Here is a 14,688-nt window from a genome sequence, read left to right on the forward strand (position 1 = left end):
AATGACAATTGTTCTAAGCTTTCCTTTACCAGCCATACACTGAGTCTAGATCCACTTTATTACATTTCAAACGAGCTTCCCGTTAAATGAATTTAAAGGAAGTAACATTGTGTGAAAGACGGAAATACAATCAAACATCTGGATTTAATGTTGTGGTACTGACCCTAACCGCATACCAATCTCTCTCAACAAAAATCTCCCGACAGATATTGAAGAGGAAAGATGTCAGAAGAGATTTAAGTTGTTCAGGAGGAAGATAGTTCGGGTGTTTAGTGCTTGATCAGGGTTTAACTTAAAGGGCAAGATATTCCTGCTTCTTTCGTCTGATTTCAGATTTTTTTCATTTTTTGCCCTTGGGAAAATCAGAAAAACTGTGATCAAAATGGTCTGAAAAGTTAATTAAAGCGTATACCACATGTACTTGTAGGTCAGCCGGTGTACAAAATGCAATGTTTCTACTTTTCTCCGAGGATCTCATGCCTGTTTAAATGTTTAAAGGCAGTGGACACTATTGGTAATTACTCAAAATAATTATTAGCATAAAACCGTGACGAGTAATGGGGAGAGGTTGTTAGTATAAAACATTGTGAGAAACGGCTCCCTCTGAAATGCCATAGTTTTCGAGAAAGAAGTAATTTTCCACGGATTTTGATTTCGAGACCTCAGATTGAGAACTTGAGGTCCCGAAATCAACCATCTGAACGCACACAACTTCGTATGACAAGGGTTTTTTTTTTTTCTTTCATTGTTATCTCACAACTTCGATGACCGATTGAGCTCAAACTTTCACAGGTTTGTTATTTTATGCATATGTTGAGATACACCAACTGCGAAGGCTAGTCTTTGACAATTACATTACCAGTAGTGTCCACTGCCTTTAAATGATTTAAAGTAGGAAGTTGGTATTGAGTGGAATGCTACATTTCAATTTGTTGCCAATTTTACAGACAATAGATTTGTTTTAAGGCTGGTAGAAGGATCTGAATTTCTTTTTAAACTTCTACAATTATTGGAGTGGTTATATATTTCCTGTTTGCAACAAGAAATATTTGTTATTCCAAGAGTAATACTAATAGTTTAAGATTTATATTGCCCCCTCCCCTCCATACAATTGAAAGTGACTGGTCAGTTACAAATTCTCTTATGTGGAAGAGATCAGATTTAAGAAAGCAATGCAAACAACTTACAATTGACGTATAAATAATAATATATATGTGTCAATTGTAATGAACTCTGCTTGTAACTAGAGAGAGTCTAAACTAGTTCAAATATAGAAATATTTCCCTGGTGTATTCTTCAATACACCAGATTTCAGATTATAAACTAATATTTTATAACCTTGGCAAAATTTACTTAAAATGTGAAGCGGAACATTCGTGGTTGCCAGTTATGATTACTACTAATTGGGCACTGGTTACAAGGGGGGGCTTTTTGACATTAGCTCCGATCTTTGCCTTCAGCAAATTTGTAACATTTGGCCGAAGTTGTTAACTCTGCTTCCTGAAATCTGAACTGTGTTACGTAAGAGAATTTTTTATTGACTGGATGTTACTTTAATTTAAGAATCCAACTTGTAGCCTATAATATTACCATTCAATTTAATTGTGATAATTACCCTATTTCCTTGTCCATAAAGAATTCCATCAATCTTTCAATATCTCAGCTGGGAGTGATTCACTTCCTGGATAAATAAAAAAAAAATCAGCTGTTTTTGTTGATGTTATCTTTTTTTTTCCTGGATAAAGTTGTTGAGAGGTTGCAGAAACCTCTAATTCAATTATGATGATGGGTTCTTCTGGTCGAGATTGAGGGGGACTTTTTTTGCGAAGGAAGCATTTTAAAATATTTATGTTTTTGTTATCCCCTGATGTCATTTAGAAGTTATTTTATCAAATCATGTGAGGTTCATGTATGTTATTGTTTAGATATTGTTTCTGTGATTAACTTATCTGTGATGTGATACTATATTTTAAAGGTGAGGTCATACTTTGGTAATGACCCCAGAAAAAAAAAACCAGTGGAGTTATTTTTTCAGTAGTATGCATCTTGCCAAATTATTCTGTCTGATGTGTCCTCATTGCTTAGAAATTAATAAAAGCATGTCGTCAAATTTAAATCTCAAAAGATTGATGCAGTTGACTTGGGGAAATTTCAATGGTGTCCATTTAAATGCTGCCCTCAATACAGCCAGAGATGCGGTTGATACCCATTGTCACTTTACTTCACTCCGATGGAATTGACATTTTTATTTTTTTATATTTTTTGGGGGCAGTTTTCTCAATTAATAGTCAGCACTGTTTTTATTAAACTTTAACTTTCACATGTGACTATATTTTATGGTATCTTTCTAGATCATTTTGCCTGTAAATCAGAATTACATTGAACAAAAAAAACGATGACTACCTTTAAACAAATTTATGCTAGGATAGGAAATATTCTAGATAAATAAATGGAACACTTAGTGGGACAATTTATTTTCACGCTCGGATGCCGTACAAGGAAATGAAATAGTTTATTTCAAATTGACATTAGGATTGATGTCAAATGAACAGTTACATTTTCCTTTGTTAGCTTTTTGTTTCGTGGAGGGCAGCAGCTGTTTTAATTTTGTAAATAAACAAAGGAAATTAACTTCACTGCAGCGGAGCGAGTTCTTAATTGGTCTTAATGTTTCAACTAGCTTGCTCTAGTCATCGTCAGGTAGAATACTATAGTGAGACAAGTTCTCAAAAGAACATAATATACGGCATGGTGTTTATACCGCAAACCGAAGATAAATTGATACCTCACCATGCAACGCCTCAAATCCCATAAACAAAGGAAATGGTGTAAAATTTGTTCATTGTGTGATAATAAACCTGTGAAATTATTGTAATTACAAAGTGACAAACAGTGCTTTTAATTGCACAAAGATAGGCAGTAGTTTTAATCATCAAGGTTTTTAACACAACTGAATTGCAACAGCAGTAGTCAGTGTAGCATGGCTTGTTATTACAAGCTGAAGCACTTTGCACTGCTGTCTTGCAGCACAGAAATGACCTGGGTTGGGTCCAGCGTGTAACAATCATTGTTGATCAGGCAAGACTTAGGGTGTCACATACCCTACTTTGTGTTGGTGTGAATGGCCATTATGTGGACAATAGTGTAAGAAGCTCCTTTGCATGGGGCCCTACCCTGTCTACTTTGCATTCACACACACTGTATGCTTTAGTAGTGCAACACAACCCCATATCGAGAGCTCTAAGCCGAGGTTGTGATTGGCCAGCTAGCCATGCAAAGCTGGGTTGTGATTGGTGGATACAGGGCCTGGGATGTAGGCAGTGTATAGCCACACAGTGCAGAGTGCCTCTCTCTAGAGTGATTATGTGCAGTGCATGTGTTTGCTATGCCCATTGTGAGAAAGGCTTCTCTACTCTGTACACATGGTACACTGTGAAGCACATCAGCCAGTGAGGGATTATACAGTAACCTGCGTAGTGTGTTGCATCGCATATGGACTGAATTCGATTCACATTGTGTGATACCGTAGAGATCTTTGTATTATGCACAGGTAGCGAATGACTAAGGGAGCTAGTAGCTAGGCCGGGCTGCGGAGTGAGTTGAAGCAGAGAGTTATCACCCAGTCTCTAGTTAACAATGCCAACGTACTGATCATGTGGATAAGCTTTACAATCAGATCGCCAGTTGAAGAGGAATGACTTTCTAAATTCTCTTGTTGAAGTCTTTCTCGGCACATCTGAATCTCATGGAATATTACAACCGTGGATTTTATAGTTGCGTGGCGCACTGCCTGGCAGTGAGTTGGCCCTTTATTTCAAGGGGAGTGGAACATAACCCAGACAGGACTAACAGCGTGTAGGCCAGTGTTTTTTGTCATGAACCACTGACCCCCTGCATGTAAGTATTATTGTTTTGATGGACAGGAGCCAGTGGCTGGCAGTGCAGTCACTGTGCCTTGAACTCCGAGAGACTTCTGGCTCTGGGGGAGCTGTGTACAGTACACTAAACAAAGGGTCTCTCTGTACATGATCTTGTGTGACTGGCAGCAGGGCACGGTATGAACACACGGGGCAAAGATTTGCTGTTTTCTTTAGCTCCTGGAGTGTGCTAGCACCATATAATCTTTGTCTTCATTCATATAAATAGTCTTCTCTTTTTCTTTTTTCTTTAGAGCAGGAGGTGTACGTGGAGTGGTGTCCTTTGTTGAAAGAGATGATGCAAATCATTTAAACTTAATAGTGTGAATTTTCTTGAGACTTTGTTTATCACCTCATGAAATTTTTTGTCACAGCTTGATTTGTTGAGTGACGAATCGTCACTGATTCGGGCATGTGATTTTTTTTTGGTTTTTTTTTTATAGAAACTGCTATGCTGCCGGTTACCTTTGTTCTGTATTTTGTCATTTTAACTCCCAGTAATTTTGTATTTTGAATCTGACTCTGTAATATAATTTGTTTTATATTTTTCATTTTAGTTGATTTCGAATGAAGAAATGTTTCCCAAATGTTGACAATATAAAACATTGTACTTATCCGCTTCCTACTGTACAGACAAACACACTTCACTGCTTATTATAAACGCCAATCAAGCGCGCACTTCCCTCTCCAATTTATTAACAAAACCGACACGGTCTACATGACAACATTTTTAACACTCTTTTTAATTTCCCTTTTAATAAAAATGAAGCCAGTCACATATTTCATGTTATTCATGCTTCGGTACAGGCGAGAGAGAATCCTCTATCTAAAAAAAATCATTGTCGATAGCCTTGACGGGCAATAGGGAATTGAAATTGTCCGGTAACTTGATCACCTATTGATATTTATTTTTCCTTCAGTTTACTTTCTTTGTTTTCATTCCTAAAAAATCTTGTTTTAAAAACAAAACATTTGGTATACTGTCAATGAAAAAATGTAACAACTCGGATTTTATGAGATAAAAAAAATTAGCTGTTGCAAACGATTACCAACCAAAAGAACTGATAGTATAAATGCAAAAGCAAAACAGATTTTATGTTAACTTCTAACAGTATCAAACGTCTTTTGTTGATTCGGAGGTTCGTTTGTTACCCAATAAACCACACTGCGCCTGAAATCAATCACATTTTACTAACAGGTTTTAGACCACTGAGGTAGAATGGTAAAACCCTGCGCTAATACTGTAAATCAATCATGCTTTCAGCAAGAGCACAAGGACTACCAGTTAGGCTTAGATCATTGTGAAACTGGATTAAGTGTCCTACATTTATTAGATTCTAAAAGATAAAAACATTAGTTAAAACATATAGGAGAAGGTTTTAAGGGTCAAAGGTTAAGATACCATCCCTCTTTATCATCTTAATCTGCATTCCCAAATCCATCCAAACACATTTTTTACACCAACCATAAAAAAAACCTGTTTCTTTTTAGGTGTCAGTCAAAGCATTCAAAATTGTTCAGACCAAACAAAGCTTACTGCTTTGTGAGAACTCCCCCACAACAAAATGGTACTTATCCAAAAGTCTTGTTCAAATTAGTAACAGTAACAATGTACTGTACATGACTATTAAAAAAGGAAAGGGGAAAAACAGCATTAATTCATGTGTATTTTTCCCACCAATAGTTTGTTTTCTCGGTTGAATCTAGTAAATCTAACTTCAGAAACATCAACATTTTTACAGTTTTTAATTTTTAAGAGTGGGCAGGAAAAATCAGAAATTGACCTGACCTATATTTGTTCTAATCTCATCATTATTGCTTGATATCCCCTGTCACTATAAATTACCTGAGCTGTGTTTAAACAAGATGTAACCATGGCTTGTTTCCCCACAGTGAAAGGGGGGAGGAACAACCCACCCCCCTTCCCCCAAATGTGGACTTGACCTTAAGCTATGCTAAAGTTTGAATCTTCATAATTAAATTAGCACCACTATTTGGATTTTTACAAATTGGAACTCCTTCTCTGGGTCTTAGAAGTGAAGTCGTTGCGGGAGATCATTTTGTTGTTTTGTTACTGTGTAGCAGCTTGCAGTAAAAGGTCATTTTCTTTATTACCCTTGGGGCTGTTGGGTACGGTCACTTCCTGCTTAAGAATCCAGGCGCTCTGCCGTACTTTGCGCAAAGAGACGTCCCCCAATTTAATCTGACCACTCAGGCATGGTTCACAAATCATTTGTCATAATTTCTGTCAGTTGTAAAAAAAAATACCCTCTCTTTGTGAATGGAGTCGTACTTAATATGTGTTTCTTGTGAGGGTTGTGGGTTGAACCGTAACTGAACAATTGATTGTAGAGAGGGAATACATTAAGGATTTACTGGTGCTTTTTATTGTTTTGTTAGGAAGGAATTCAATTGTTGATTTGGAATAACTGGATTGCCTGTGAATAAAGTCAATCTCTTAAATTTGTTTCGGCGGTTGAAGCTTTCATGGAATGAGTTCAGTGGAAATAGTTTGTTTTTCAGTCTGTTTTGTTAACCTCCGTGAGGGAAGGTTAACTGACTGACAAGGAAGTTAAGGTGAAATGATTACGATCAGAATCCGCTTGAGCATTTCAGAATATATAATGTGGTTGACACCCATGTTGTACTTTAACTTAAAAGGGTTTTAAATCATGTGGCTGATCTACAAAGTTCAAAGAAACCTTCAGATATACCGTTACATGTTGCTGCACCTAATTTGACTGCATTAGCGCTGGTGCCGTGGTTGGGCAGGCGTAGAACGGTCTGGCAGATCTCTTCAGCATATCTCTGTCGTTCAGATCGGTAGACACAAATTATTGCAATTGATTAGCTCATTTACTGAGCTGTCTGGCGGGAAAAGTACATGTAATACTGGAGTTCCACACTGGAGTAATTGGCCCTCCTGCAATACATTGTGTCTGCATGTTTACTTATCATTGAATAGACCATGCCCCATTTATGTCCAATCCTCTTACCCAAGCGAAAATGTGTAACTTTGGCCAGATGGAAAAAAGGTTATGTCTCCCATTTTTCAAAAGTGTACTTGATCAACTTTTTTTTTTTTTTCAGTGCATAATTGAGGAGGTGGAATATTATAAATGTGGGCCAGATTTATTAAAGGTTACGTGTGGGTTCAAATCCCCAGCCGTGACACTTTTGTCCTTAAGCAAGACACTTTACCATTGCTTCGTCCTTCGGATGGGACGTAAAGACGTTGGTCCCATGTGTTGTGTTACGCATGTAAAAGAACCCAGTGCACTTATCGAAAAGAGAAGGGGTTCGCCCCGGTGTTCCTGGTTGTGGCTGCTTCATGCGCCATAGCACCTTGTAAACCCTTATAAGTGCTACATAGTTGGGTCTCAGAATCCATCACTGCAATAACCTATCTTTCTGAAAGTTTGTATATACTCAGCACCTTGAGTACCTTGTTTGGTAAATACGTGCGCTGCATAAGACTTCGATATTGTTATTATTACGTTTCTCATGTGTTGTTGATGGGGTTGCCAACTTTGTATTTGATTGAGTGAGAAAATGCAGTTCTTCAGCATTTCGCATGAAGTATGATTATGAACCAGGCTTAGCATACTTAACTTTGTTCATTTCAATTTTTCAACCTATGGTTGAAATAGCCTTGCTACATGTATATGAGTGAAAATTCACTAAACTGCACTAATTAGCTAGAATGCCCTTTTAGCATTGTAGCACATAAACTAAACATCATGTCAAGATAACTAAAGCATCCATTTGAAGTACCCACCTAGAGGTACCTACAGTAGCAACAACTTTGTCATAGTTGCTTTGCAAGATTTTCAGAATGTTGGTAAAAGGCCGATTTGTGGACGGAAACTCGTTCAATAAAAAAACTACATTTTTGTTTCAGTTGCCAATTAAAGACATTAGTTAGCAAAGCCATCACTGCATGTTACATGATGATAGAATGGAGAAATGCCCTGCTGATAACAACAATAGCTTCAATGATTTATGTCTGGTAAAAGCACACCAGGGTCATTAGTGAGCCATTTCGGACATAACTATTTTCCCTCCAATTTTAAGGTATTTTCTTGATACTAGTTTCTATCAACTAGTAAAATAGGAAACCAGAAAGTTTAACATTTTTCCCAAGGTTGTTTAGCCCAGCACTAAGTGCAATTGTTTTCATAATCTCAGATGCGCCGGTTTAAGTGTGACAAAGTGCTAAAAACAGCGATGCATATATCCGTCCGCAACTTTGTTATGTCCGAAATAATACATTTCTCTTTATAACATGTACCCCTAGTAAAGAAATCATTCAAGTTAATAGATGTAACAAGTGGTATTGACTTGTCAATTAATTAAAATCTTCACCTGAAACAGTTACCCCTAAACTCCACGAGGGAGGTGGATTAAGAACTTTCCGTCCACATGAGTTATGTCCGAAATAGAAGTTATGTCCGAAACGTGTCCAATGGAAGAATAAACATTTTGGGGCAAGTTATAACATTGAAACTATGACACTTCTTATTTTGTGTATTGAAGAATGATAATTAAAAACATATAGAACCATTAGTAAGTTTATAAGCGTTTTACTCCAAAATATACTGAAAAACCCATTTCCGACATAACTGTTATGTCCAGAATTCACTTAATGCTTTTTTTTTTTATGACTTAAACTTATTTTGTATGTGGGTGGGGCGAATATTTAATGTACTTCATCAATTCAACTAACTAAAAACATAAATTGGCATTTGTGAAATAAATAATACTTCAGTTGAGCAAAAACTACAAAATGATCACCACATTTGAAGTCTCTCTCCCAAAAGGCCCAAGCTTTCAATGTGGGAAGTTAAGAATGATGATGTAAAGAACCTTTATTCTTGAGTCTCAAATAATGTGTAGTGAATTTATTTGCACCAATTATCCCAAAGTAATGCTGAAATTTGAAGTGTTTTGTTCAAAACTAACTTTTCCTTGTGTGGACATATTGCTGTTTCGGACATAACTAAAGACAGTGGACATACAAATGGTGGGCCATGGCTCTACTCTACATGTAGGTAATGAAAAAGATAAATTGTTAAAACTTCCACAGGAGTATTGTCTCTGGGTGGGTTTGGCTTACATTTCTGTAAGAGTACGCATCAAACCTGTATTTGATGATGTACACAGTATACATAGACTACATGACAGTATACTACAACAAGCACTACTTCTGCACGCACATAGCACACGGTATACCACACTTCTGCTGCAGTGAATAGGTAAGTGATAATTGTGTTGTCTTAAAACAATCATAAGACCTGAATTTAAACTATTTTCCAGAGATTCCTTGCATGTTTTTGTAGGCTTAGGAAACAAAGAGCAGATGTAAATTTTGTTGCAAAAGGAACCAGGTAAGATCTGTAGAGACTGTTTCTGTATCTGAGAGTGTGACTTAAATTGCTTATTAATTGTAATTAAAATTAAGGTCGTATTGTTATTGCTTTCCTCTTAAACCAAAGATTCTTTCATTATTTTCAAACTCAGGTTGTCAAAAAAAGTTTACTTTGTTTGGCCAACTGGAGAGAACAAGGAGTGGAAGTCATCATGGGCATCCCTAAACATGGTGATCTCAATTCCAATCCCTATAATAATGACTCAAAGGGGCGCACGCAAGTGGAGTGATGATGATGTGTCACAAATTTAACAAAAGCTGGCGTTATTGTAAAGCATGGGTATTTACCTGTCATCCAGATCAACCAAAATGAAAGACAACTGTGTCCAAGTTAAATTTGTTTGTTTTTTATATGATGTTATTGGCAGTTACTTGGTGTTAAAATTTCTTTTGAGTTTAAATTGGTTGTTTCAGTTCTCTTCAAACACGTCACCTACTTTTTACTTTGAAGATGGTTTTGACATGGTTTCACTGAAAAGGCCTTTAACTTGCTACATTCCGTAATCTGTATAGGTCAGGCAGCTTAATGTTATTTGGAGAATATCTTGTTAGTAGACCATCTGCTGTCTTCCAGTAGTAGATTCGTATTGAACAAACTGCAATGCTACAATAAGAGTTATCCAAATAACTTCCCCGAGTACTCACAAAAATGGACATTGGACATAGTTATGTCCGAAATATGATAAGTTTCAAAGTTATGTCTATAATATAATGGTATGACTGAAAGAAAGAGATCCCACATCATGATTTACAATTATTTATGTACCAAGCCATCAGTTAAATACAAAAAAAGGTGTCTCGTAGTGTCTTGTCCATGTAAAACTATGTAATGTCTACAAAGAGTTATTTCCGAAATGTCCACATTGTCCAAAGATATGTCCGAAATTGTGCACCCAAAGAAATATGTATCTTTTAAACCAAATACACTCTAAACTTCAATGATTGTATGAATGATCAGTAGGTTAGTATGTGTAAACACAAGTATTGATATGAGACTAGGACAATTTGTTGTTCAGTTACACTTCAAAACATGTGCGCTTGTCATGAAAAAAACACTCTGAAATTCACGCAGATAGCCATAATTTTTTCTAAAACAGCCATATGGTACGTATTTCGGCAAAAGTGTTGCAGAGCATATTTGTAACAAGGTGTTAAAAACATTAGCAGTTAACATTAAAGAGGTTTTTCAAAATGGTCATATTGTTTTGTATATTTACTGCTCACTGTTTACAAGTTGTTGAGCTTAAAGTATTGTTTGTTAAATATTTGAAATAGTTGTTTGTAGCCCTGACATTATCAAATTAATAAATTAGAACAATTGGACTATTTGACTGAGTTGGAATGATTATTCTGAATCTATTTTGAATTTTTGACCCAAATTGAACGTAATCATGGCGGCTTAGTGAATTTTCACCCATATGTCCTAACTTAGCGCGACTTCAAGGGATTTGTGTTTTATCTAAGTTATATAATAGTTTTTGAGTTATGCTGGTATCCTTGTTGTCTACACTTACTAAAGGGAACTATATGACTTTTGTGTTTTTTGAGTCATAAAGTAAACTTGATTCCTAACAAATGTTTACATTCCTAAGGCAACCTATTGACAAACAAACACTCCTACAATATAAGAATTTCCAACAAAATACAATGATCAACATTTTAAACCTGCAATGAGGCATTGTTTGATTCTAGTCTAGACTGATGAACTTTTTAAAATAAACTGCAAAATTAATCAAATTACCTCATTTGCAGAATAACATGAATGATTACACATTCACTGGGCTTCCTTCCTTCCTTCCTGCGGGTTCAATGTCAAAATGCAAGTCATTATGAATGAATAATTATCATTAGCGTCAAAACGTTTTATTTTATAGAAGCACTGTTGTATCCATGAGTTATTTTAATTCAGAGGATGATAAATGACCTGTTAAATAACAACACATCAGTTGTGACACTTACATTAAAGGGAAGGTATATGTTTGGTAATTGTCAAAGACCAGTCTTCTCACTTAGTGTATCCCATCATAACCATAAAGTAACAAGCCTGTGAAAATTTGGACTCAATTGGTCATCGAAGTTATGAGAAATTGATGAAAGAAAAAAACACCCTTGTTGGACAAATTTGTGTGCTTTCAGACAAGAATAATTAGTGAGAAATTACCTCTTTCTCAAAAACTACGTTACTTCAGAGGGAGTCGTTTTCCACAATGTATTATACTATACTTCAGAGGGAGTCATTTTCCACAATGTTTTATACTATCAACAGCTCTCCAATGCTTGTTACCAAGTCAGTTTTTAAGTTAATATTTGTTTTGAGTAATTACCAAACGTGTACCTTCCCTTTAACCCTCATTGATTTATGGATATCAAGCCCTTGGTATCTTCCTTTGCATTTATAATTACACAATCATAGTATACTGGTAGAGCTTACCGGGTTATGTATTTGCTGTAATTCTGATATTGTGTATGCCATATGCTTTAATTTGGTGCTTACACCCTTTTATCAAAATGCTGGTCAAACTTACTGATTATTAACTGAGGGGAGCTGTTTTATGAGACACACTTGCTTGTTGGGAACTCTACTCTAAAATGAGATATTGTTCTTTCTCTCAGTAATGTAAGAGATGTTCCATCCTGCACGGTGAGGATAATAGAGGACTATTAATTTTATGAGTTTTTTCCGACGATTCATGTTGCAGTTTTTTTATAAGAACTGCTTATCTTTGGTTTTTAATCCAACATGTTCAAACAAACTGAATATTTATATAATTAATTGAGTTAATTCAAACACTGCAACTCGCCATATGGAATGGTTTCCACCAGTATTTATAGAGAACAAGCCATGTTAAAAGCATCATCATTAAACTTGATAAACATGTGGTATGTTTTTGTTTCTCCTGGAGGTAGCTGGAGGTAGAAATGTCATGCCACATTTTCTAGACAAGTAAGAAGTCTCTCTTCCTCCATGCTATAATAACGAGACAGTCAGCCCCAAGTGGTTTTGATTAGTGGGGTGGTCAAGAAGTGGCAAATGGCTTTTCCTTATAGTCTCTGATTGGCCTTGATGATAGACGATAAATCATATTAGGAATAATGTGCGGTATGTAAGTCTTGAAGCTTTTAATGCTCGGAGGAACGGTTGGAGTTGATGGTTTGCAAAATTATTCCTTGTGGATGTGTGACATGGACAGATGAGTATTTCTGTAAGATCATATATCATCGACGACGCTAGGGACTGTTTTTATGTCAATTTCATTCCAGAAGAGATTAAATGCTCATTCATTCACTGAGCAGTAGACAATAGTTCATCATTCATATTGTTTTCATAATTGCTGTTTTACTGTTTAAACCATTCATTGCGATGCATTGTTTGGTCTGTTTGAGTGCATTTTCCCCAAATTTGTATATCAAATATTAAGGGGTGTGTCAACCTCTAGCCTTATCCACAACCTCAATCTTTGTAAATCTTGGTCGTGCGCATCACAAAGAACCAAGTTTGGTTTAATGTTCGCCAGCATAAATCAACCTGGAAATCAGCAGTTGGAAGTTAACGTATCAGGGGACGGAAATATATCTCTCTCGCCCTTGTGTCTGTTCAATTCTTTAACCTAGCATCTATCCCTGAAGAGCCTTTTCTTCAAATATCTTATATTTATATCGTGTCAGGCCATTAACTATTTTTTGCATATTTATATCACATAACATTCTCTTCTGAGATATCATTTATACAATATTCTTATTTATACATCTTTAATGCTTTGTACGGTTCATTATATTTGCAACATAATCTAAACCTGATCAAACTTTCATAACGTGGTGTGACAAACTGCATCATTAATTAATCATTCATGTAGCATAGTACATTGCATTGGACGTTTAGCACAAACACTCTGTTTCCCCGGGCAATGCAACAATGAAAAGCAACATGACGGAAGAAAACACATCTGTTTATGAGGAATGTGGATTGATTTTTGATTTATTTAGAACAAATTTGGTTGTCAATACATTCTATAAATCGTCTATACACTCTGCTCAGTATGTTTTCTGTGTTGATCATTGCAATGATTATGGTATTAAAGGCATTACTTTTGGTAGTTACTCCACACGTTAATGATCATAAAAAAACTTACTCTGTGAAGTGCATTGGAGGGATGTTGATATTAATATAAAAAAAACATTGTTAGAAACGTTCCCCCTGTGTAGTATAGCAGTTTTAGAGAAAACAGGAAAAGTGTTGTTAAGCAGAAGATTGGATCAACTTGTGAATGTCTTCCAAAATAAAAAGCCTTTAAATAAAAAAAAAAGGTTTCAAAGTTATGAAGCCATATCACTTTGCGCAATATTTATGAATCATCAATGAAGATTGCATGATTGACAAATGTAAGCCAATATTAATAGGTAGACCCATGTGCCTCCTAAATACAGAAGAAATAGGATTGATGGAATGTCATTTTGAGTTGACCAATTTTAATCAAATCTACTGTCAAAAATATTTCCCTTTCCAGTATAAATCAGAATATAGGTCAGTAATTCTAAAATGAAATTTCAGTCTTGAAATGCTTGGGGCGTTGACACTGACTGATCCAAAACTTCACTCGACAATTTCAACACATATCATGTATTTTCTGAAACAAGACTCTTTGAAGTGCATAAACAACAAGCCACATGACTTTTTTGTTGGTACCCAGCAGTCTAAGACCTTTAATGGTGTCCTCCCGATGAAGCCTGGAGATTGCGGGCTCTTGTTTCTTTATTCGATCGGCAGTCTTGACAATGTGCACTGGGGCTGGATCTATTCATGGCATACTAGTGTAGGATTATAGGCCAATGATAGAAGCATTATTTACCCTGTTGAGTAGAATACATTGAGGAGGTAGGCACTTACAAGACACTGACTCATCTCATGTTAAAGCCACCCTGTAGTTACTTTAAGACATGTCTGTTTTCAGATCAATACTTGAGATTAGGTACACACCCAGTCAATTCTCTATTGTGTGGTTGAATCATGATGAGAAGAAAAGTATACTCATATATGTTGTTTGTATGTTTTGTGAATTAGCAGCCGAGGCTCAATCTTTTTTTTTAAATTAATTATGTCACCCTAAGCCTCCCCTGCCTGCCATCATGGTTTTTGGTGAAAAGTGACAAATGTTGTCATTTTAGGTTTTCTGTTGTGGTTTGTCCATTGGGGTAAGTGAGCACAGGAAATGATGATTGTTCTAAGAGTAAGATACATTTTCAGCCAAGAAATGATGATTGTTCGTGGAGTAAAAGACCTGTTATGCCAAGAAAGTATGATTATTCGTAGAGTAAGGGACGTTTTCAGCCAACGAATTATGATAA

General features: G+C 36.0%; 1 protein-coding gene across 2 annotated transcripts in view; it reads left to right on the top strand.

Moving 5' to 3' along the window:
* Positions 1-3,378: 3,378 nt before the first annotated feature.
* Positions 3,379-14,688, top strand: part of LOC117295358 (zinc finger protein 608-like) — a 35,968-nt gene continuing 24,658 nt past the window's right edge. For both annotated transcript variants that reach the window (XM_033777962.1, XM_033777964.1), the window contains exon 1: positions 3,379-3,897. The gene's annotated coding sequence lies outside the window, so the exon portion shown is untranslated. The remainder of the gene's footprint in view (positions 3,898-14,688) is intronic.

Source organism: Asterias rubens, chromosome 10 (assembly GCF_902459465.1).
Source record: "Asterias rubens chromosome 10, eAstRub1.3, whole genome shotgun sequence".
In the NCBI taxonomy this organism is placed as follows: domain Eukaryota; kingdom Metazoa; phylum Echinodermata; class Asteroidea; order Forcipulatida; family Asteriidae; genus Asterias; species Asterias rubens.